The following is a 23,959-nucleotide window of genomic DNA, read 5'->3' as shown; positions in this document are numbered from 1 at the left end:
ACTGAGTGGCCCTTCTGATTGACAGCCCAGCCACAGTGCCCCAGTGAGCATTCCTAGTCCTAGTGCCCCTCTCCATGCAGCATCCTTCTGACTCTTGATGGCTTTGAGAGTTCCTATTTGCCTTCACAGATGACGGGACAAGGTAACTGGCCGCATCCACAAAGTACCTGCTCTGTTTGGTATTTTCACTGACTCTGGTTTTATTTTTGAGGTTTACAGGATTATGGAGTGTATTTCCCGTGAGCCACCTCATATCTTTGATGGTATGAGGCAGGATGTAAACAGGTAGGGCCCTTTGGAGCATCAGAGCTGGGTCAGAAGTCAGGGCAATCTCCCTCTCCTTCCCTCCACTTCCAGGTTAGAGTAAATGCAGCTTCAAGTTACCTGCCACATAGTAGGTGCTCGATAAATACTTACTTGGTAATCTACTGAGAGAAGAGGGCTTTTACTCCTTATGACCAATGACTGGGGCCAGATCCAGGTCTCAGGGGGTCTGAGGCTTACTCAGTTTGCCTGGCCCTCTAGGGAAAAGAATATGAAGATATAGTACTTTTTTTTTTTTTTTTTTTTTTTTTTGCGGTATGCAGGTCTCTCACTGTTGTGGCCTCTCCCGTTGCCGAGCACGGGCTCTGGACGCGCAGGCTCAGCGGCCATGGCTCACGGGCCCAGCCGCTCCGCGGCATGTGGGATCCTCCCGGACTGGGGCACGAACCCGTGTCTCCTGCATCGGCAGGCGGACTCTCAACCACTGCGTCACCAGGGAAGCCCGAAGATATATTACTTTTGCAGTTTTCACAAAAACAGACAGCGGGAGAAATACCTTATAATAGCCTTGTGTAAGAGAGAGAACTGAGGCAGAAATTTCTTACCTCCTCTGCTCATACCCACCCACATCATTTAACAGAAAAGAACCAGGTAAGAAGAAGGTTTAGCCTTTACTACGCCTTTGCTGTGTGCCAGCATCTCATTTCAGCCTCACAACACGGTGAAGGCGAATGTATAATTTTCCTGTGGCTGCCATAACAAATGATCACAAACTTGGTGGTTTAAAGCAACAGAAATTTATCCTTAAACAAAAATCAAGGTGTTGGTGGACACATGCTTTTCTATAGAGGCTCTAACAGAGAATCTGTTCCAAGCCTCTTCCAGCTGCTGCTGGCTGCTGGCATTCCTTGGTTTGTGGCAACGTCCCTCCAATCTCTGTCTTTACATCCACCTTCTCTTCTATGTGTTTCTTATAGGGACACTTGTCACTGGATTTAAGGCTCACCCAGATAATCCCAGATGACTTAATCTCCAGATCCTAAATTTAATTTTACCTGCAAAGACCCTTTTTTAATAAGGTTACATTCACAGGTTCCAGGAATTAGGATATGGATATAACTTTTGAAGGGCTACCATTCAACCTACTACAGAGAGACTGCTGTTATCTTCATTTTGCTAAGGCTCAGAGAGGTTAAGAACAGTTCCCAAGGTCGCACAGGAAATGATGGATCCAGGATTCAAACCCAGGCAGACTGCCTCAGTCTGAGGTCTTAACCACTATTTTATACAACAACTGCAAGTTGTAAACCAATGGATGGAGAGGATATATCAGTCTTCCCCTGAATAAAGAGTTTTATAGAATTTTAATAGTTGGCTAGATTTAAACATTTCAGGTTATTTTATATAAAATTCTGGATTTTCAGTTATAAAACAACAACACAGGGATACCTCAACCCAGAGACAGAATTTCTTCATGGCAACAATTGGATGGTACTAAGGGGTGGCTGCCCCTTTTAGATGGGACATTAATGCTTTAGTACTCCACACACACACACCCCCACCTGCCCTCTTATTTACCCTTGGTCTCCACTCATTGACTTGACTTTCCAGAACCTTGAAAGTACTTGAGCTAGGCTCTCTGCATACATGGATGGTTGCAGAATTGAGTAAAGGCTCTATACAACTTCAAGGCCTGTTTCAGGAGGTCTTGCCCTATTTGTATCCTCTCCAAGGCTCATGGAGTTCTCCCCCTCCTCTGCATTTTTCTACCCCTTTATAAGCCATGCCAACCTCCTCAACCTTGACCTTGAGTTATTGGTAATACTGATTATATTCTTGCCCCCAAACTCTGATGGCTTCTAGATTTAGTGTTTACTTGTTTTTTTAACTGCAGGTCAGGTTTCTGTGCATTGTGCTTGAGCTGCACTGAACTTCTTTTGGTTCCACAAATGTCAAAAGTGCTCTCACCTCAGGCCTTGGCACCTTCCCCTCCTGTGCTTTGGTGGCATTTCACTTCCCTCTGTCTTTTCATACCTGGCTCTTTCTTGCCTTTGAATCTCAGTTTAAATTCCATATCCTTGGTTACTTCATTCAGCCCAACCAACCATTAAAAGACATTGTTGAGAAAATCAGGGGGAAATTTGACCACAGTCTTGGTGTTGGATAATATTAAGGAATACTTATTTATCTTTCAGGTGTATTAATGATATTGTGAATATGTTGTTATTGTTGTTTCTGAGTCCATTTTTATTAGAAATGCTCACATGTTTATGGGAGAAATGGTACAATTTCTTGGATTTGCTATAAAATACTCCAACAACAACAACCAAAGTATAGGAAGTATAAGTGAAATCAAAGAAATGGGGTTGTCAAAATGTTGATGACTATTGAAGCTGGATGAAGGTTATGTGGGGATTCATTATATTATTCCTTGACCTTTGTGTGTGCTTAAAAAAATTCATAATAAAAAAGATATGTGCGTGTATGTATGTATGTATATGTTTGTAAAAACTTGGACATCACATTCTCTAAGAGGCCTCTGACTGCCTGACATCCTCATTTCATTCTCCCCAGCACCCATCTCTTCATGATCTGTTATTATTTTTCTACCAGTTTGGGTGTGTGTGGTGGGGGGAGGGGTGTGTGTGTGTGTGTGTGTGTGTGTGTGTGTGTTTTGTTTTATCTCCTTGCACCTGTCCTACAGAATTTAAGAGCTGGTTCCTGCAACTAGAATTTTCACACTCTGAGCAAATGGACAACTTTTTCTTCTGTTCACTGGCACATCTCTAAATGCCTCCTAAAGCAATAGCTTGTACATGGTAGGTGCTTAGTAACTGCTTTTGACTAATGAACCCAGACTTTAAGCTCCAAGAGACCTTGTCCCCTCCCCTGTGCATCAATGTGGTCCCTATTGTGATGTAAGGCTCTTGATCTGACTATTTAGGAACTGATTGTGAAATAAATGCTTATGTGCTCTGAGCTGCACTTTACAACATGCTTGCTTGTCTCCTGTTTATTCTTGGCTTGTGTGTGATAGCAGCTTGGAGAGTATGGAGGTATAAAGTAGCTTTTTTTAAAAGTACTTTAGGAATTCCTGGAGTATTTCTAAATTATTTTTCTTACACAATTTAAAACTAGTGTTAAACTGTCTATATAACACAACAAACATTTAAATGTCTTAAAGATTACATTTTAACCCATTTAAGGTTAAGGCCATCAATGAGTTACTTTGAGTTGCCAGATTATCTAATTCTGGAGAAGGGCCTTATTATAGTAAAGCTTTCCTGATATCTTAATGTGTGTATTTGCATGTTTTTGGAATGTAGCATTGATTTGGAAAGCCTCTTGTTTTTTTGTTTGTTTGTTTGTTTGTTTCTTTTCTTCCTTTTTTTTGTTTTTAAATTCAGGCTCAATCAGGTCCTGTCATGTAAAACTGTATATATAGGAACCCTTATACAGTACATCTTTGCATGATTAGGTACTGGGCAAGGGAAGTTGTAATGTAGGACCTGGTGTCATGACGACAATCCCAACATAGGCAATTTCTCAGATGACCATCCATCTTAAAGCCTACTGATGTGAATTGGACATTTAAGTTTAAGTTAAAGAATGTGGAGTCATAGTTAAATATTAGTAGCAATGCAGTCTTATAATATGTGGACTAGTTTTACTGAAGAATGAGTATGCTGACACCAAAATGAGCTACTTGGGAAATGGCAGTCCTTTGCAGCTATGAATCTATGTAGAAAAGAAGTTTGTTTGTTCAATTCTGTGCAACAGAAACAAAATTAAAAAATACATGAAATTCTGAAGCTTACGGAAAACTGTAACTGTTGTCTGTGTCTTCAGCTTTGGGATTCTTGTGTTAATTAGCAATGACTCATTGTTTTTAAATGTAGGCTCTGAGTTTAAACAAATAGATGATATTTATACCAGCATGCCACTTTGAATTTTCAATATAGTTTGCATATTTGCACTCTATGTAAGATTTTATTTGAAAACGAGACTCCACTGCTCAAAAAAAAATAAAACAAAAAACGCTGGGTTGGCGGGGAGAATATGGTATTTAGAGGTAGGTGGTCTTGGGTTCAAGTTCAAGGGATGCCCAGTACGACATGTCCCAAAACTTGTATTTCATAACTGCTTGCTAGATGCTGTCCTGTCTTTACTAATCTGCTGCCTGCATGCAAAGCCTTAGATCCTTGATGTTCTTCTGCTTTTCCTCTTCTTTCACAAAACGTCTCATGTGAGGAAGGTGCCATCCTGCATGTCCATATGGTAGCTACGTTCAAAGCCCAAGAAGAATCTAGAAGATAAGGGACATTCGTAAAAAAGTGCTGGCTAATCAGGTCTGCCAGGCTCTGAGCCCAAGTGGGCAGTTCAGTTTTTGAAGAGTTTTGTTTCTCCAAGAGGCCGCCAGGACAATGCAGGCCTTATGCTAAGTCAACTGACCAGACCTTACCTCCTGCCACTGCCCCACCCCCAGCTTTGAGGACTGCCCATAATCTTCTACGGGGGACAAAGTAACAAAGACCAGTCTATTTCCCTCCACCCTGGAGATGCCATCAGGGGAGACAGAGCATGTTTTCTTCAAAGTCCAAAATACTCAGTTTTGGGCTAGAAGGCCAAACTTGTTGAACTGGGAGGGAGTGGGCTCAGATGGGAGGCTGGGAGGCGTTGGCAGGTTTTCTAACTTTGGATGGAGCATGGGCTCTGGGTGAGAGCCGGGGTGGGAGTGGGGCTCCAGGAGGAAGAAGGGGATGTTGCCAGAACTGGCTGGCTCCAATCACGCACATTCTTGGCAAGGAGAGGGAGTCCTTGGATGGGGAAATCTCCAGAAGCTGCAGAGAGGGTAGCCTTTTCACTGCCTATGTTTTCAAAATCATAAAGGCAATCACATGCTTTATTAGACTTTAAGCCAGAGTTGACGCTCTGCAAAAACAAAGCCAACAAACAAAACCCAAATGTCTTAAATAGGTCATCAGAAAGACGCCTCCTTGGTGTTGACAATCAAATTTCCTCTTCATGTTTCACTTGCAGACACGAAGCCTGCCGTGGTGCAGTGCTGGGATAGTCTGCTACACAGTCTCTCTGACCCCAGGATCATTCTCGTTTGTCTGCTCTGCACAGGGCAGGTAGTGACTGCCTTAGTGCCTACACAAATGAAGGTGCATTTCACGGCCTTAACTTTCTGTTTCTCCCCATTGTCTATAAAATAAGCTTAGACTCTCATCCTTGCCACCAAAGCCTTCCACAATCTGTCCCTAAACTATTTGTTCAATCTTAATTTTACTGTAACTATAAACTACTCATCCCCCATCAATTTCACATTCTGTTTCCCATTCATGCATCCTGCTCTTCACTCCATGCCTTTCCTCCTACTGTTCAAATGACTCCCAATGCCCTCTCTCCCCCTTCCACCTGTCTATGTTCAAGTTCTACCTACTCTAAAATACCTATCTCAGACACTGCACCTCTACAAAAGCTTCCTAAGAAACAGTCATTAAGAAAATTAAATTTACTCTAGATTTGCCCTTTCATCTTCTAGCGCTATGGTTTGGGACTAGAACTGCAACTTCTCTGAACCTCAGTTTCTTCAGCTATAAAATGAGGAAAACTTACAGGAAGTGTGAAATTTCACCGAGAATAAGAGTTCTTAGCACAATGCCCAGCACATAGTGAGTGCTTAAAAAGTCCACTTTAAAATTTATTATTATGCTTACCACATTCTATCTTATTTTATGGTGGGGAGAAATGTACTCCCATTGTTTCAGTCTGTATTTCAAAGAATTCCTGCAAGACGGGAGAAAGCCTATGAAAAAATTCACATAATCGATAGACAACTTCAGACTTACATGTTTATCACCACTTGCCACTCTGTGCTAATCCACATATGGAATCCTGGTGGTAAGCCTAATTTACCACAGACATTTTAATCAGCCATTATATTCTACCTGCTCCCCAAAGGAGCTGTAAAATCAGCATTTACAATACTGTGGAAGTCTTATTCCCTGCTCAGATTTCCAGAACATGGAGCTATCATCCCATATTTATAGAGTACTTCAGTTTTCAAACGCTGGCTTGTTTGGTCACTGCAACAATCCTGGAAGTTAGGAATACTTAGCACCGCCTTACAAAGGAAGAAAGTCACTCATAGTGACCAAGGGAGACCACAGGCTAATGTAACGGTCAGTGTGGAAACAATTAAGTCATGTGGGCACAGGGTAGCTACTCAATAATAATTTATAAAGTGAATGAATGAATGGATGGATGGATGAATGAGAGAAGTAAGCTGCCTTCTTTTCTGGCTGAGAGATACAATTCATTAGGAGTAATGGGAGGATAATATTCATCTATGAAGTCCTTTAAAAATTAGGGGTACTGTATCTGTCGGATCCTTTCAGTTTTGACAGATGTCCTACATAATTTGTTTAAGGGAAAGTGAGAATTATTGGCTTCTATAAGTGGGAAGCACAAGGATGAAGCTGCTTTTTTGTTTTGTTTTTTGCGGTACGCGGGCCTCTCACTGTTGTGGCCTCTCCCGTTGCGGAGCACAGGCTCTGGACGCGCAGGCTCAGCGGCCATGGCTCACGGGCCTAGCTGCTCCGCAGCATGTGGGATCTTCCCGGACCGGGGCACGAACCCATGTCCCCTTCATCGGCAGGCGGACTCTCAACCACTGCGCCACCAGGGAAGCCCTGCTTTTTTAAAAGTTGGTTCTGGGCTCAAGTAATGTTACCAGTTCTCTCTCTCTCTCTCTCTCTCTCTCTCACACACACACACACACACACACACACACACACACACACACACAAACTCATTCTCTACTCTGCAAGACAAGCTTCCCCCACTCAGTAGAGAAGATTGCAGTGCCCCAAGCTCCACATCCTTCCTGTTCTGTGGTCAGGATGATAAAGAAATGGAGGTGTGCCAGGCATCCACATTCAACAACTAGAACAGGGCCCCGGTAACACTATGTGAAAGTGATTTTAGAATTACTTACGGGGTATCTCAGGGACAGTGTGTATTTCACAGTGATATGGGCTTCTAATTGCCTGCTCTAGCCATGCCTACACAAAGAAACTATAATAGTTCATTCTTATGAGCGCTTATTCATGGGCAGCCCCTGTTCATTGCATGTGTGTGTGCTCTCATTGTGTCCTTTGAGCAACTCTACAATGTAGTTCCATTATTATTGTCCTTTATAGATAAGGAAAGTGAGGCACAGACAATTTAAGTAACTTCTCCAAGGTTTTGCAGCTACTGGATAGTATAAATAGATATTCAGGCCTAAATGTTCTAGCTCCAGAGACCACAGTCATAACCACCACACAACTGCCTCTCGGTTACTACTTGTGTGACTTGAACATTTCATATGATTTAGTAAAAATCTCAGTTCCTCATGAGTAATGTTACATAATTGTTGCAAAGAATAGAGATAATGAATGTATTCACTATGCCTAGTAGGGGCTCAATCAACCATAGTTAATGCTCCATTCCACAAAGATGCTTATTTATGGATCCTAGCATAGCACAGGAAGCTCACAGGGATAGACTGGGATGACAAGGACCAGAACTGTTAATGGTTTTGAGATCTTTGTGTTAACAAGCCCAGGCCTCTGATACAAGGTTTATACCTTAGTCTGTCTTAAAGTCGAGATTGTGAGCAATATTTGGGGTTCAAGGGACAGGGATCTATCAAGTTGGCTTAAATCTAAGAGAGGAATGTTTATTATCATAAATGAAATAGGACATTATAGAGTCAGTGTTCAAATAATCTTTGTAGAAATTGGTCTTTCTTTATCTCCCAGTTCTACTTTCCTCTATGTTGATTTATTTTTCCAGTTCAGCAGAGGTGGTCACCATATATCATCTCGCCACACTAATATCAGTTTGGCACGTTGACCTCCCCTGCTCCTTCCCCATGTAAAGAGAGCATCTTTTCCTGAAATTTCCATCAAAAGTCCTGGGAACCTCTCATTGGTCTGGTTTAAGTCACATGCCTATCCCTGAATCAATGACATGGCCATAGGGATACAGTGTTCTGATTGGCCCAAAGGAGCTCACTCTTCTCACAAAGGGAAATCAGGGTGCAGTTACCAAAAGAAGGGGAAAGAGATCCAGGGCAGGCTAAAATGATTCTTCTCCTACAGAGCACTGTAAACAAAGGTGGAAAATTCCAATCAGTCCAGTAGAGAAAGAGTTCTTGAGTTTTATCTGGAGAGGACAAGCCCCATTTGAATAGGGGAAATTAAAAATTTGGCCCCAACAAGTTTTTATTGTACGTCTCCCATTCATTCAATATTTATTTATTAAGCACCTACTATGCATCAGGTGCTGTGAAAAGAGCTGAGGATACAAAGAGGAATAAATACACCTGCTACCCTCTACAGCTCTCAATCTAGTGATGATTGTTGGAGATGGAGGAGATAAGAATTTTAATAGTTATCTTGTGCAGTTTTATACTCCAAACACAAAAACAATTTTTGAGTTGCATAAATACTCAAGTATTAAGTATTAAACTATTAATCACTAAAAGAAAATATGGTAAGAGATTTATATAATGAGCTGGAAAAAATGTATTCACCAAAATATTTTGGAAGACAGCAACGTATTTATTTGGCAGAAATGTTTGATAAGATTTTGGGGTACAGGTCAAGACCCTCAAAGAATGCTTACCTATCAAAAGATGGTTCATTTATTTCTCTTAATAAAAAAATATTTGGTGCTCACTAGAGAGAGAAATTAAGAGGAGATTTGGCAAAAGAGATAAAGATGGTGGGATGTTTTGCACTTAATGGTGATGTGTCCTTCATCATGAAACCCTCCCTCCCCTCTCTCCCCCAACCTCTACAAAACAATTGGTGTGAGTGGATTTATTGGGGAAACTGGTGAATGGGCTGAGCTTCCTCCATACAGAGCCTGTGGCTGCAGTTGTCACAGCTGGAGTGACTGCAGTGACATCTGGTTTCCATTGATCTAATCACAGGGTGGGGATGGACTGCCAAATCATGACCCCAAAGGCAGAAACTATAAAAGAAATGGGGGCTAAATATTGCTGCATCACACAGAACAGATTCTGAATGGTTAAAATGCCATAAACAAAGTTAAAATGTCAAAGACAAACTGGAATGTATTTTGTTTGCAGTGTAAATGAGAAAAGTTTATTTTTATAAAAATATTTTTATATCTTTAATAAAACAAAAGCAAACACCCCAATAGAAAGATAGGCAGAGAATATGATTTGGTCATTTTCAGAAGGAAAAAAATATAAATGATCAATAAACATATTAAGAAGCTTAATCTCATCAATAATGAAGAAAACACAATAACAAAATCCCATGGTTTGCCTATTAGATTGGGGGGAAATAAATGAGAATTCCCAGCTTTTGCTAGATTGTGGAGAAATGGGCATCTTCAGATACTGCTCAACAGAGAAAAACTTTCCAAAGAAAAATTTGGCAGTGTATTCGAAATCCTTAAACATGTATATATTTTTAATGAAAAAAATTCATTTCTGGGGATGTATCCTCAAGAAATATTTAGACAAATGTGAAAAGGCATGCATACAGGGGTACTCACTGTTGTTTCTTTATAAAAGTGAAATATTTGAAGCAACCTAATATTCAGAGGCCACAGATTGGTTACCAAAACTATGCTGTGAAACACCAGGCAGCCACTAAATATTATGGTACAGATGCATATGGAGGAACATGGGAATATAGCTCCAATATAAACATGATGAAGTGAAAAAATCAGGCTGGAAAAGTATATGTGTATTGTGAACCCAGTTTTGGTGATAGACACAACCCACAAATGCACACAAAGGAAAAAATGCCCAAAGGGCATCCACCAAGTGGTTTCCAGAGGTTATTTGGTGGTGACTAGATTATAGGTGATTTGGGTTTTTTGTTTGTTTGTTTAAATTTAATTGGGGTCTCTGTTCTGAGTATCCTAAAAAGAAAGCTAGATTCTGACATCATGAAACAATAAACGGAGATAAGGAGCGATGGTGGTAGGCAGTGCTGTGGAGGGGTAAGCACAGGTGATGTGAGGAGCAGTGGGGAGGCCTGTAACACCCACAGGAAATCTCAGGAACGCATGCTGAGCCATCTTCCTTCCCTCACTTGCTCTATTGCTACAGCATAGCGTCCCTACTCCAAATCTGATTCCTTCTGAACATTGCCAACGATCTGGACTGTCCTTCATTCCCAAGCTCCAGGAGCCCATCACAACTTACCCAGCCACCTGCCCCAGCCCTGGAGCCCTGCTTTTGTTCCTTCTACACAGGCTCTTCTCTCCACCTGAAAAGTCAGCCCTCTATTCTTTGTTCAGCGATCTCCTTAAAGATTGCTCAAATGTCAAATCCTCCATGAATACTTCTCAGACCTACTGAATTGATCTTTCCTTTGAGCTCTTGTCATATGTCTACTCTAGTATGTTATAGACCCTCCTCTTTGTTGTTTGGTATGGCAGGATCCTGTCTGCAGGCCTACCCCCCATCCTGCCCTTCAAGATGGGATTCAGGTATTGTGGCTCTGCAGTCCCATAGGCCAAACCTCAAAGGTGAACTGCTCACCTAGGCTGGAGAAGATTACACAGGACACCTCTCTGTTTCATTGCTTAGTATAAAATCCAATCCCCTTGCCATGACCTTGAGGACCTCTTAGCTCTGACATTGCTTTGTGGACCTGCTTCCCACCTCTGCTCTTGTTCCCCCACTTCTGGAACGAGGTCACCATGGCAGAACCTGTAGTGGTCACCAAAGTGATGGGGCAGTCCCTGGCTCTGAGTATGCTGACCAGGGCTTAGTGACCTTTCACATGCCTGGTAGTCAGGCACAGCCCTGGTGTCCAGGGTCATACAATTGGCAGCCCAAGGAGGCTTACCTATCTCCCCATCATTCAGGGCTGCAATTTACTTTCAGTATTTCCAAGCTATGAAATTGGTGGCCACAAACTTTTTGAAACTAGCATTTGGTGGCATTTCTTAGCCTATTTTTCTAAGGCTAACTGGAAAGGCATGTAACCTGATAAGACTGGGTATCATTCAGGGATATACCTGATGGGATTTTTGTGTTAAGGAGTTCTCTTGGACTGAGTGGAAGTGAGGAGACCAGTCAGGAGACCCTTGTCTCCCAGCGGGTCTGGACAAGAGTGACAAGAGTGGGCACAGAGAAATGTAGGTCAGTTAGGAGTGTCTTTGGGAGGTGTAATTAACAAGACTGACTAGGTGTACGATTCGTGGAGGGAGGGATGGAAAGGAAAAATTATGGGAGAGTCTTTGTTTTTGGATTGAGCAACTTCATGGAGGGATGGTGATGTATTTAAGGAGAGGCAAAGGGCTGGGGTTGGGTAGGTAAGCACTTTGGAAGAGTTTATAGGATGTGGGTGGGGGAAGGAGGATGTTCTGTTACCAGTGCATTACATTTGAAGTGTCTGAGACATCCAGGTGAAGATGGCAATTATGCAGCTGTTTATGTGAGGCCAGAGCACACGGTCTGGGCTGGAGATAGACATCCTGGAGTCATTGACATAGAGGTAGAATTTAAAATTATGGAAAGGCATGAGCACAGGTTGAGAAGGAATATTAGAGAGAATGCAAGACCAAGAGAAAAGCTGGGTCACCTTGCATAATCTTTCTGTGCTTCCTTTTACTCATCTGTAATATGGGGATTTAAAAGTGCCAGGCATGTAGTAGCACTCCGGAAATACAGCTTTAATTGTTAACATTTTTACAGGTCAGTAGAAGGGGGGCTGGTAATGAAAATACAAATGAGACAGTGAGGTCTGAGGGAAACGTGGGAATGCAGTTCCTTCAACAGAGTGTATGTGAGCCTATGTGCATGTGTACGTGCACATATATGTATATATATATGTGCATGTGTGGGTGAGGCTGTAGTGGGAATAGAGGGGACCCAGACACTCAAACAAGATGAAAGCCCACCCTGTGCTTATCCTCTTAAGAGACCATATTCATTTCCTTTCTATTTATAACCTGATTACTTGCAATAATGACTTTTGAGCTTTTTTAAAATTGAAATATAGTTGACTTATAATATTGTGTCAGTCTCAGGTGTACAAAGTGATTCAGTTGAAATATATGTATTTCTTAGCTTATTTCCCATTATGGCTTATTACAGGATATTGAGTATGTTTCCCTGTGCTAGATAGTAAATCCTTGTTGTCTATTTTATATACAGTACTGTGTATCTGTTAATCCCCCAATCCTAATTTATCCATCCCTCCCTCCCTCCCTTTCCCTTTTAGTAAACATAAATTTGTTTTCTGTGAGTCTGTTTCTGTTTTGTATATAGATTTATTTGTAGTATTTTTTGGATTCCACATATAAGTGATATCATATAATATTTGCCTTTCTCTGTCTGACTTACTTTACTTAGTATGATAATCTCTAGCTCCATCCATGTTGCTGGAAATGGCAATATTTCATTATTTTTTATGGCTGAGTAATATTCTATATTCTATACACACACACACACACACACACACACACACACACACACACACACACATATCCATATATATACCACATCTTCTTAAGCCAATTATCTGTTGATGGAAATTGGATTGTTTCCATGTCTTGGTTATTGTTAATAGTGCTGCTATGAATATTGGGGTGTATGACCTAAATGAATTTTTAAGTCATTGCTGGATGATAAGACAACTGCAGCAAAATCTACCACCAAGTTTATGTTTAATATAATTTTATCAAGTCCTGGATGTGCATGTCTGTCCCAGTCCATAAGTTTCCCTGTTCATGCCAGTGTGATTTGTTCCAGTTGAGAATGGGCTGGTTAATATTACTCAGGGGCTTTCCCACACAGTTCTAAGCATGATCACCAGGGGCATAATTTTGAACAAAGCCGGAGGTGGAAGGAGAACAGTAGGAGGAATTCTGGAAATATCATTTTAAAGAATTGATTTGATAATGGGGAAAATGTTATGTCCCATATTTCATTTTATTTACTAATGAAATATTATTGAGTTCTTAGGTCATTTCGTGAACAGTCTCTTAAAATAATAATGATAAAAATCCACAACGTTAGGAGGACACCCTGAGATTTGTAAAGCACACTTTCCTCATCTCAGCTCATTCTCTGTCAGCCTTGGGTGAGGGAAGACAGAGCAGCCACAGGAACCTGGACTCTGGAATCAAACAGGGGCTTGGCTCTGGCCTCAGTTTCAGGGTTAGTTTGCTAGGGATGCAGTTACAAATCACCACAAGTTCGGTAGCTTAAAACAACAGATACTTACTGCCTCCCAGTTCAGGAGACCAGAAGTCCGAAATCAAAATGTCAGCAAGGTTGGTTGCTTCTGAGGGCTCTGAGGGACTATCTGTTCCAGGCCTCTCTCCTAGCTTCTGGCATTTGCTGGCAATCTTTGGCCTTCCTAGCTTGCATATGTATCAGTCCAATCTCTGCCTCCATCATCACATGGCATCTTCATGTGTATCCTTCTGTGTATTTACCTGGCCTTCTTCTAAGGCTCTCAGATTTAGGGCTCATCTTAATCCAGTATGACCTCATTTTAATCATATCTGCAAAGATCCTGTTTCCAAATAAGGTTACATTCTGAGGTTCCAGGTGGACATGAATTTTTAGAATGTACTCTTCAACCTGGTACAATCTCTTACCAGTTGTGTAAGTTTCTCAGAAAGTAAGTTTTTTCACTTGTAATATGTAAGTCTTAGACTATTGGGTTGTGAGGGTAAATGAAGCAAAACAGGAGACACATCTAGCACAGTGCTGAGTGTATAGTAAAGACCATAAGAACTGTGTTACCAGGGTCAGATCCTGGCTATGCTGGGAGATCACAGACTTCTCTGAACCTGTTTCCTATCTTCATTAAAAGCTCCATAAAAACAGGGACAATTTACTCTGTTTTATTTCCATTGCTACATCTCAAGAGCTTTCTACAAAACATGGTCAGTAGTGGGTGCTTACTAAAATATCTTGGCATGAGTGCACTCTAACATGAGAACGATACATACCTCACAGAAGTGTTGGTAGGATGAAATGAGACAAAATTGTGTCTGCTTCTTCGTGCTCAGTAAAACATCTATTCTCTCATCCGAGAGATGCCAAATGGGGCTGTACTCATCAGTGAAAAGCTCAAGAAAAAGTCAGGGAAGGGGCATCCTGAGCTCAGTTTAAGGCCTGGGTAGAATTTGGAGAATGGGAAGGAAAAAAGTAAGCCAGCTTGACAAACCACCAGGATGATGTCCACTTAGCCTACAAATAGTCAGCTCTGATCCAGGGACCATGTACAAGGTTGGGGATGCCAAGATGATCTTCCTGTTCACTTTGGTTCTTAAGTTCAGTAGAGAAAACAGACCTAAACAGGTTAATATAAGGTTCTAAGGCTTCATGGGGACATTTTCCCAGGATAAAAATTTCTATAAGCTACTTTAGATATATGTAAATGTTTAAACAATAACAGTGAATATTGTATACCCAAGTAAAAGAATGAAGCATTGTTAATACAGTGAGAACTCTCTGTGTTCTCCTCCCAACTGGCACCTCTCTCTGACAGGTGGAAATGCTGTTCATGAAATAAAGGATAAAGTGAAGAGAAATGACTGGCCCAGGGTGCCACATGGAACATAAATTCAGCTCAGGGTTCACCATCCTTCCATAATGGGAATAGGCAAGTATAGACTTGTGTTATCTGACGGTGTTTATTTGTTGCTTTCCAAGCAAAGGAAGCAGGCTATTACTCTAAAGCCCTGAGGTGTATGAATGATCCTTTTCTTGATTCCCTGGACCCCATTTCTAAAGTAGTCTTATCCTATTTAATAACAATGTCACAGAAATTAGAGGATAAAGAGGCTCCAGTAGCCCACATTCTAAATTAAACCTCCAACATAGGATTAAGCATCATGTCCAATGATCCCTAAGAGGTGTCAGAATTAGCCTCTCCTCCATCCTTGCCCAAGCATCATACCATAATGCTCCTCAAGCTGTGAAAATGTGAGCAGGGGACACAGAAGATGAGGAATATGTGGGAACTGTCCTCTTTGTTTGGGAGGAGACATTTCCCCTCTTTGGAAGCCTAGTGAAAGGGGTGACCTAAGAGAATCACTTTTGGAGGCTGAGGCCATCTTACTTGCCAACTTGATATCACTGAACTGCAGAACTTTGAGGCCTTACCTGGTGCTAAGGCAAGTAGGAGAGCATGGTGTGGTAGGCAGAATTTTAAGGTGGTCCCTGAGATTCCCAGACCCAGGTGTACACACACCTCCTCCTAGTCTCCAGCCAACACTGATCAAAGTACTGATGTGAAGGGATTTTTCAGATGTAGTAAAGGTCTCAAATCAGTTTATCTTAAGATGGGGAGGTTACCTGGACCCTGGTCTAATCATAACTGAGTTTAAAGGTCAAAGGCAGAGGAAATAAGAGATTCAAAATGTGAGAGAGACTGGGCATACAAGAAATTCTCTGTTCATAGATTGAAGATGGAGGGACCACATGGAAAGGCATTCAGTTAGCCTCCAAAAGGTGTGAGTGAATCTGGTTGATAACCAGTAAGAAAATTGGGACCTCAGTCCTACAACCGCAGAGAACTGAAATTCTGCCAGGAACCTGAATTCACTTGGAATCAGATATTCCTCAGAGCCTCCAATGAGAACTCATGCTGGTTAACACCTTGATTTCAGTCCTGTGATAAACTAAGCAAAGAACTTTAGACCTACATAATTGTGAGATAATAAATGGGTATTGTTTTAGGCTAGAATATTATGATAATTTTTATGTAGCTGGCTGCTGTAACAAAATGTCATAGACTGGGTGGCTAAAACAACAGAAATTTATTTCTCACAGTTTTGGAAGCTGGGAAGTCCAAGATCAAGATTCTGGCCTATTTGTTTCCTGGTGAGAGCTTTTTTGCAGAAGGCTGCCTTCTTACTTTATCCTTACATGGTTGAGAGAGAGAAAGAGAGAGAGAGAGAGAGAGAGAGCAAGCTCTATGATCACTTCTTATAAGGGCACTAATTCCATCATGAAGTCTCCACCCTCATCACCTCATCTGAACCTAATTACCCCCCAAAGGCCCCACCTCCCAATACCATCACCTTGAGGGTTAATGTTTCAACATAAAAATTTGAGGAGGACACCAACATTCAGTTCATAGCAGGAGGATTTTCCAGGGTCAGAGATAAACAAAAGCCTTGTGGCCTCTGAACTGAATGCCCTGGGAATGAAAATAAATTGAAATTCTGATTGGGGGCAAGGAACAAGCAAGCCCTTCTGAGGTTGCCACTTTTCATGCCATCTTGATGCCAGAGCTGCCTTGAACATCAGGAGTCCCTGGTCAGTAAGCCGAGACCAGACGTTCAAGCCCAAATCAGCCCACTCTAAGCCAAGGACATCTTCATCACCCTGGTAACTATTCAGGCTCTGCTGTGGGGGGCAGGGGCACATTCCGGAGGCCAGGGAACAGGAGGAGGTGGAGAGTTGGCATACAAAGAAACACGTCTCAGAAAGCAGCCCAAAAGAAAGTCACAAAAGCCACGTTTGCCTCGGTCTAATATTTGCCATTCCAGAATTTCACATCTGCAAACAGCAGGGTTGAGTCTGTGGTCATGGACACAGCCTGAACTGAGTGCTGCTTCTTGCTCTTTATGGCTTTTAAAGTTGCTGGGTTCTATAGACATGATGTGGTTTGTCTTTCTAATCTCTCTCTCTCAATCTCTCTTTCCTCCCTTCCTCCTTCTCCCTCTCTCTTCCCACATAACACAAAAACTTGAAAGAAGGCATTAGCAACTTAATATTTATTGAGCGCTGACTGTGTTCTAGACATCATGTTGTGTGTACAATGCTATATTGCAGGTTCTCATGATAATTCCATGAAAATGGGTATATTACCCCCATTGGTAGGCAAGAATAGTTATGTTCAGAGACGTTGATTAAAATGTCCGAAATCACACAGCCCATAAGAACTGGCACTGGATTGGAACTCCTGCCCAGCTGCCCTCAGATCCCCTCTCCAGATCAGAACTCAATATGAAACTCCTTTCCTTTTACTGCTCACCTAGGACCCAATCGTGGAAGCACAGTGTCTACCTAAAGAACAACTTGGGGGAAGGTAAGTGGGAACAATGTCTTATCTTTCAACACATCTTTAAACAAACATCTTCTGAGGTCCTAAGGATCATCTGTGAAATGAGTGAGGTCAAAAAGAGGAGAGATTCAACTCAATCATTTTTACAAATGTCAACAAACCTCCTGCCATTGTTTCATTGCTAAACATAAGAAGATGAACAAGACCATCTCTACCCTTAAGCTAATAATGGTTTATGCTGTAACCAAGCATTTAAAATATTGTACTCCCTTTTTATTTATTTCTCACAAGAATCCTATCAGGAAGTCGTTAGTACAGTATATCCACTTTATAGAAGAGAGTCAGGTGACTGTCCAGGGACCCACAGTCAGGATAGACACAGCTGCTGCCAAAGCTTGTAGAAGTTGTGCATTGCCTGTGGGTACCAAATCCATACTGGCAGTGGAAGGAGCTCATCCTGGATCAGGCAATAAAAGGGTCCATTATCCGAAGAGAACCTAAAAACCATAGTAAAACTGCTGAGAAGTGGTCTGTTTTTTATTACCACTCAGCCCTGATAATATCATACAATGTCAGTGATCAAATACTCTGTTCTGAAAAAAATCCTTTGCTGCTCAAGGTTGTAAACAATTCTGCAGTTACTATTGTATTTGAATATATATGCAAGTTTCATTATCAGCTCACTTTTATTCCCTATGCTTTAATAAATGATGTATTCTACTCGGAAATTACCCTCAGAAGACACCCAGGTGTCCAGTTGGTCCCTGACTCCCATGGACTCAGCAATACTCCCTTGTTTCAAGAATAAATTTGTAATGGTTTGAAATCGCTTGAGCTCATTTGGGGGTTGTGTCTCCAACTCAATACAACTCAGCTGCTAGTGATTACTGAGCACCCACTGGGAGCCAGGCTCTGTGCTGGGCATGGAATGAGACAGGTGAAGTCCCTTCCCTCCTGGGGTGTCCATCTTTAGGAAGAAAGCAGACGGTGACACAGAAAACAAACTGAAACACAGAAGAATGCTCTCAAGGAGAAAAGAACAAGGTTTTGGGGAGCATCGTGGCATGAGGGGACCATTTTTGATAGGATGGCCAGGAAGCCCTTTCTGAGGAGGAGACATCTTAGCAGAAATATGAAGAATAAGCAGGGGTTAGTCGAGTTATCCCCTCAGGAGGCAGGTCAGGAGGGAAACAGCATGTGCAATACCCTGTGAGAGAAAGTTCTCATCTGAGGACTGGGTGGGGAGGGGGAAGGCCTGCCAGAGCTTAGTGAGGGATGGGAAAACGACAAGAGAAGAATTTGGAGAAAGAAGCAGGAATCAATTACACACTGAGAACTTGGTGTGTAATTGGGGTGGGGGCATGGGTTTCATTCAAATTTGATTTCACTTGCCACACAAGGATGTTCAGAGGGGAAGAAACTTATTCTAATGTACATTTTCAAAAGATCTCTCTTGCTGCCATATGGGGAAGACAGTGGGAGTAGTCAGGAAAGATGATTGTAGTATTCCTGAAAATGAGGAGAAGGTGTGAGTCGCAGACATTTTGGGGTGTATTATCTTGTTTATGAAGTTTGTGAGGTCAAGGGAAGGAGAAGAACAAGAGCAGCTCTTAGCTGTCTGTTCTGTTTTGAGTAGGTGGTAGAGCATTTGCTGAAATGGAGAACTGTGGAGAAACACAGAGAGAGGGAGAGAGAGAGAAAGTGTGTGTGTGTGTGTGTGTGTGTGTGTGTGTGTGTGTGTGTTCAGGCAATATAATATATTTATATTTAAGACAATTTGGAAAATAAGAAGGAAGTAAAAACTGTCTCATCACTTAAAGCCAAATACTTTTGTGCTCAGTGCATATATTTCTAGATATTTTTCTTTATATATATATATATATTTTTTATTTGAATATACAAGATACTGTTACATGCAAAACAATGTATCATAGTAATTAGGAGTTACATAAACCAGAAGTTCTGACTTCACTTACCTTGCTGTGTGACTTTGGCAATGTACTTATTCTTTCCAAACTTCACTCTTCATCTGTAAAATGGGGATGACACTAACCTACAATTCAAAGCATTGCTGTGAGGATGGAATAAATGATGCAGATACTGCACTTAGCACAATCCCTGGCAAATAAATACCAGGCACAAGAATTGTTAATCATCATTATTATTATTGTTAATATTTATATGATGATATCTCTAGGATAAATTCTTAGAAGTGAAATTTCTACCCTAGAGTACTATACAATAACAACAATAACAGAAAAAAGAAAACCCCCAAACAGAGTAAATTTCCACACTCCACAATAACTCCTTTAATATTTTTCTGATCCAAAGAGATTTTGGGGAAAAAAGATAACTAAAGAGTCACATAGTAAAATCAATCTGACCTGAAGCCATACCCACATATTTTTTTGAATATTGAACTAGCAGGGATTAAGTATCAGAATATTTTTCTCGATTATTTTTAAGATGATCCAATATTTCATTTGAGCCTTTTTGGATGGAATTCTTTCCTTGCCACAAATTAGGGTCGCTTTACTACTCTAGAAGGGAACGTTCTACCTGGGCCAGGTGAACAAAAGAATGTCTCAAATATGCTTTGATGCTTGCTGGTGATAGCAAACAGGTATGGTGACAAGGTAAGCCTGAGCCACCTCAGAGACAAATTTCACCTGGAGCCGCCATCATTGGTTTGCTTTCACTATTGGCAAGTCTGCCCTTTCCTGATGATTTTGCTTGGCCAGATTCCCATGCCTCAAAAGTTGCTTCTATTTATGCAAAGTCACTTAAAGGGCTAAAGAAGCTCAGTCCATAGAAAGACTTGAGGCTGGGCAGGAAGCCAGTGAAACCTTCAGACCAGCATAGGAATAACCCAACTATGAACCCAAGAGAGACTAGTGATCAAGTCTGTCCCATTGATCTGCAGTGGCTTGAAAAACCCTAGGGTCACCCGTGTGTGTAACAGTGAATGCAAGCCAAGGAAACATGCAGGTGCAAGGAATCACTTAGAAACCCAGTGAGCACTGATTCATTTCCTTGTCAAGTTAAATTCATTAGCCCAGAAGCCAATTAAATTGGAACATTTGTTAATAAAAGTAGCACTGAACAAGGACCCCCCTCTGAGGACAATGGAGATGATTTGGCTACAGAAATGGTATCATGGAATGGGCCAGAGCTAAAGGAAGAGAGTGGTTCTGATCGAGGTATACTGTCATCATAAAGTCTAATTTCGTAGCAACTTAGATGTACTGTTAGGATCACAAAATGAAATAAAGTGTGTGAAAATGTGTTGTGGCCCATAAGATGCTCGAAAATGTACAGCAGTCTTATGTAGCTGAAACTCACAATTTAAAAAAGTAGAAGTGGCAATGTAAGGGTAGGGGATTAAGAAGTACAAACTATTATGTATAAAATAAGATATAAGGATATATTGTACAACACAGGTAATATAGCCAATATTTTGTAATAACTATATGTTGAGTATAAACTTTTAAAATTGTGAATTACTATACTATACCCCACATAACTTATATAATAATGTACATCAACTATGTTTGAATAACAATAAATGGAGATGTAGAAATGGAAGCTCAGAGAAATTAGATAACCAGATCATGGACACACAGTACATTAGGACTAGAAGAGGCGTCCTTCCATGCACGGTTCACTGTTCTCTTTACTATAGCATGATGCCTCTATGAACAAAATGTTAGTAATGCATATAGTAATTCTCATTTACTGGATATCTAGTATTTTTCATGTTAATCTTGGTAAATTCTCATGAGAATCCTGTACAGTCACATGATTGTCCTCATTGTCCAGGTGGGAAGGGAGGTTGAGAAACCTATTTGTGTCACAGAGGTGGGAAAAAGGGGACTTGCAAATTGAATCCACATGTCTCCAATTCTAATATACACTTTCTCAACCACTGCAGTGCATTGCCTCCCATGGATTGCTTCAATCTAAAACCATCTCTTAATGACGTCAACAATACTGTGCTCTTGGTAAGCATTGGAATGTTGCAGGAAACAGGCTAGCTACACCACAAGCCTAAACTCATGTTATCCTACTAATCCAGTAGAGTATGCATTCTTGTTCTTATAAAAGAGACACAAGTCAGCTAACAGAATTCAGGGAACTTGCTGAAGATTAAAGTGTGCTGGGACCACAGCTCTTTTGCCTGACTCCAAAGAAATGTCCTCTGTACTGTGGCCTCCCTGACAGCAGCCTTGTGAATATCACAGGTAGAGTAGCAATCATCATAATGAAACAAAACTGACTGTAACAGCAGCCATGGTCACTACAAATCCTTTTTGGGGTAGATGGATCAGAAAGGAACCAGAAGTAAAATTTTAAAAGGAATTTAGAGGACTTTCAAGATGATGGAGGAGTAAGATGTGGAGGTCACTTTCCTCCCCACAAATACATCAAAAATACATCTACATGTGGAACAGCTCTTACAGAACACCTACTGAATGCTGGCAGAAGACCTCAGACTTCCCAAAAGGCAAGAAACTCCCCACGTACCTGGGTAGGGCAAAAGAAAAAAAGAAAAAACAGAGACAAAAAAATAGGGATGGGACCTGCACCTTGGGGACAGAGCTGTGAAGGAGGAAAAGTTTCCACACACTAGGAAGCCCCTTCGCTGGCAGAGACAGGGGCTGAGTGGGGGAGGAATGAGGGGGAAGCTTCAGAGCCACAGAGGAGAGAGCAGCAACAGGGGTGCGGAGGGCAAATTGGAGAGATTCCCACACAGAAGATCAGTGCCGACCAGCAGTCACCAGCCTGAGAGGTTTGTCTGCTCACCCGCCCCAGCGGGTGAGGGCTGGGAGCTGAGGCTTGGGCTTCAGGGGTCAGATCCGAGGGTGAGGACTGGGGTTGGCTGTGTGAACACAGCCTGAAGGGGGCTAGTACACCACAGCTAGCTGGGAGGGAGTCCAGGAAAATGTCTGGACCTGCCTAAGAGGCAAGAGACCATTGTTTTGGGGTGCACAAGGAGAGGAGATTCAGAACACGACCTAAACAAGCTGCAGAGACGGACTCAAGCCATGGCTATCAGCACAGACAACAGAGATGTGCATGAAATGCTAATGCTGCAGCTGCAGCCACCAAGAATCCTGTGTGCAGGCACAGGTGACTATCCACACACCCCCCTCCTGGGAGACTGTGTAGTCCGCCACTGCCAGGGTCCCATGATCCAGGGACAACTTCCCTGGGAGAACACACAGTGCGGCCCAGGCTGTTGCAACATCAAGCTGGCCTCTGCCACCGCAGGTTCACCCTGCACCCCGTACCCCTCCCTCCCCCAGCCTAAATGAGCCAGAGCCCCCTAATCAGCCCCCCCTTAAACCTCCTCCTGTCTGGGGAAATAAAAAATGCCAGAGGGCGACCTACATGCAGAGGCAGGGGTAAATCCAAAGCTGAAACCCAGGAGCTGTGTGAACAAAGAAGATAAAGGGAAATTCCTCCTGCAGCCTCAGGAGCAGCAGATTAAATCCCCACAATCAACTTGATGTACCCTGCAACTGAGGAATACCTGAATAGACAAAGAATCAACCCAAAATTGAGGCGGTGGACTTTGGGAACAGCTATAAACTTGGGGGTTGCTGTATGCAACTGACTAGTTTCTGATTTTTATGTTTATCTTGGTTTAGTTTTTAGCACTTGTTATCACTGGGGGATTTGTTTATTGGTTTGGTTGCTCTCTTCTCTTTTTTAATTCTTTTTTATTTTAAGAATATTAAAAAAATTTACTTTAATAATTATTTTATTTTTTCTTTCATTCTTTTTTATTTTTCCCCCTTTTCTTCTGAGCTATGTGGCTGACAGGGTCTTGGTGCTCTAGCTCAGTGTCAGGCCTGAGCCTCTGAGGTGGGAGAGCCGAGTTCAGGATATTGGACCACCAGAGACCACCTGTCCCCATATAATATCAATAGGTGAGAGCTCTCCAGGTGATCTTTGTCTCAACGCTAGGACCAAGCTACACTCAATGACCAGCAAGCTCCAGTGCTGGACAAGCCATGCCAAACAACTAGCAAAACAGGAACACAACCCCAGCCATTAGCAGAGAGGCTGCCTAAAATCATAATAAGTTCACAGACAACCTAAAACACACCACCGGACATGGTCCTGCCCACCAGAAAGGCAAGATCCAGCCTCATCTACCAGAACACAGGCACCATTCCCCTCCACCAAGATGCCTACACAACCCACTGAACCAACTTTACCCACTGGGGGAACACACTAAAAACAATGGGAACTATGAATCTACAGCCTGAGAAAAGGAGACCCCAAACAAAGTAAGTTAAGCAAAATGAGAAGACAGAGAAACACACAGCAGATGAAGGAGAAAAGTAAAAACCCACCAGACCAAATAAATGAAGAGGAAATAGGCAGTCTACCGGAAAAAGAATTCAGAGTAATGATAGTAAAGGTGATCCAAAATCCTGGAGATAGAATGGAGAAAATACCAAAAACGTTTAACAAGGACCTAGAAGAACTAAAGACCAAACAAACAATGATGAAGAACACAATAAATAAAATTTAAAATCCCCTAGAAGGAATCAACAGCAGAATAACGAGGCAGAAGAATGGATAAGTGACCTGGAAGATAAAATAGT

This window comes from Tursiops truncatus, chromosome 5 (genome assembly GCF_011762595.2).
Source record: "Tursiops truncatus isolate mTurTru1 chromosome 5, mTurTru1.mat.Y, whole genome shotgun sequence".
In the NCBI taxonomy this organism is placed as follows: domain Eukaryota; kingdom Metazoa; phylum Chordata; class Mammalia; order Artiodactyla; family Delphinidae; genus Tursiops; species Tursiops truncatus.
Note: the sequence above shows the minus strand (reverse complement) of the source record.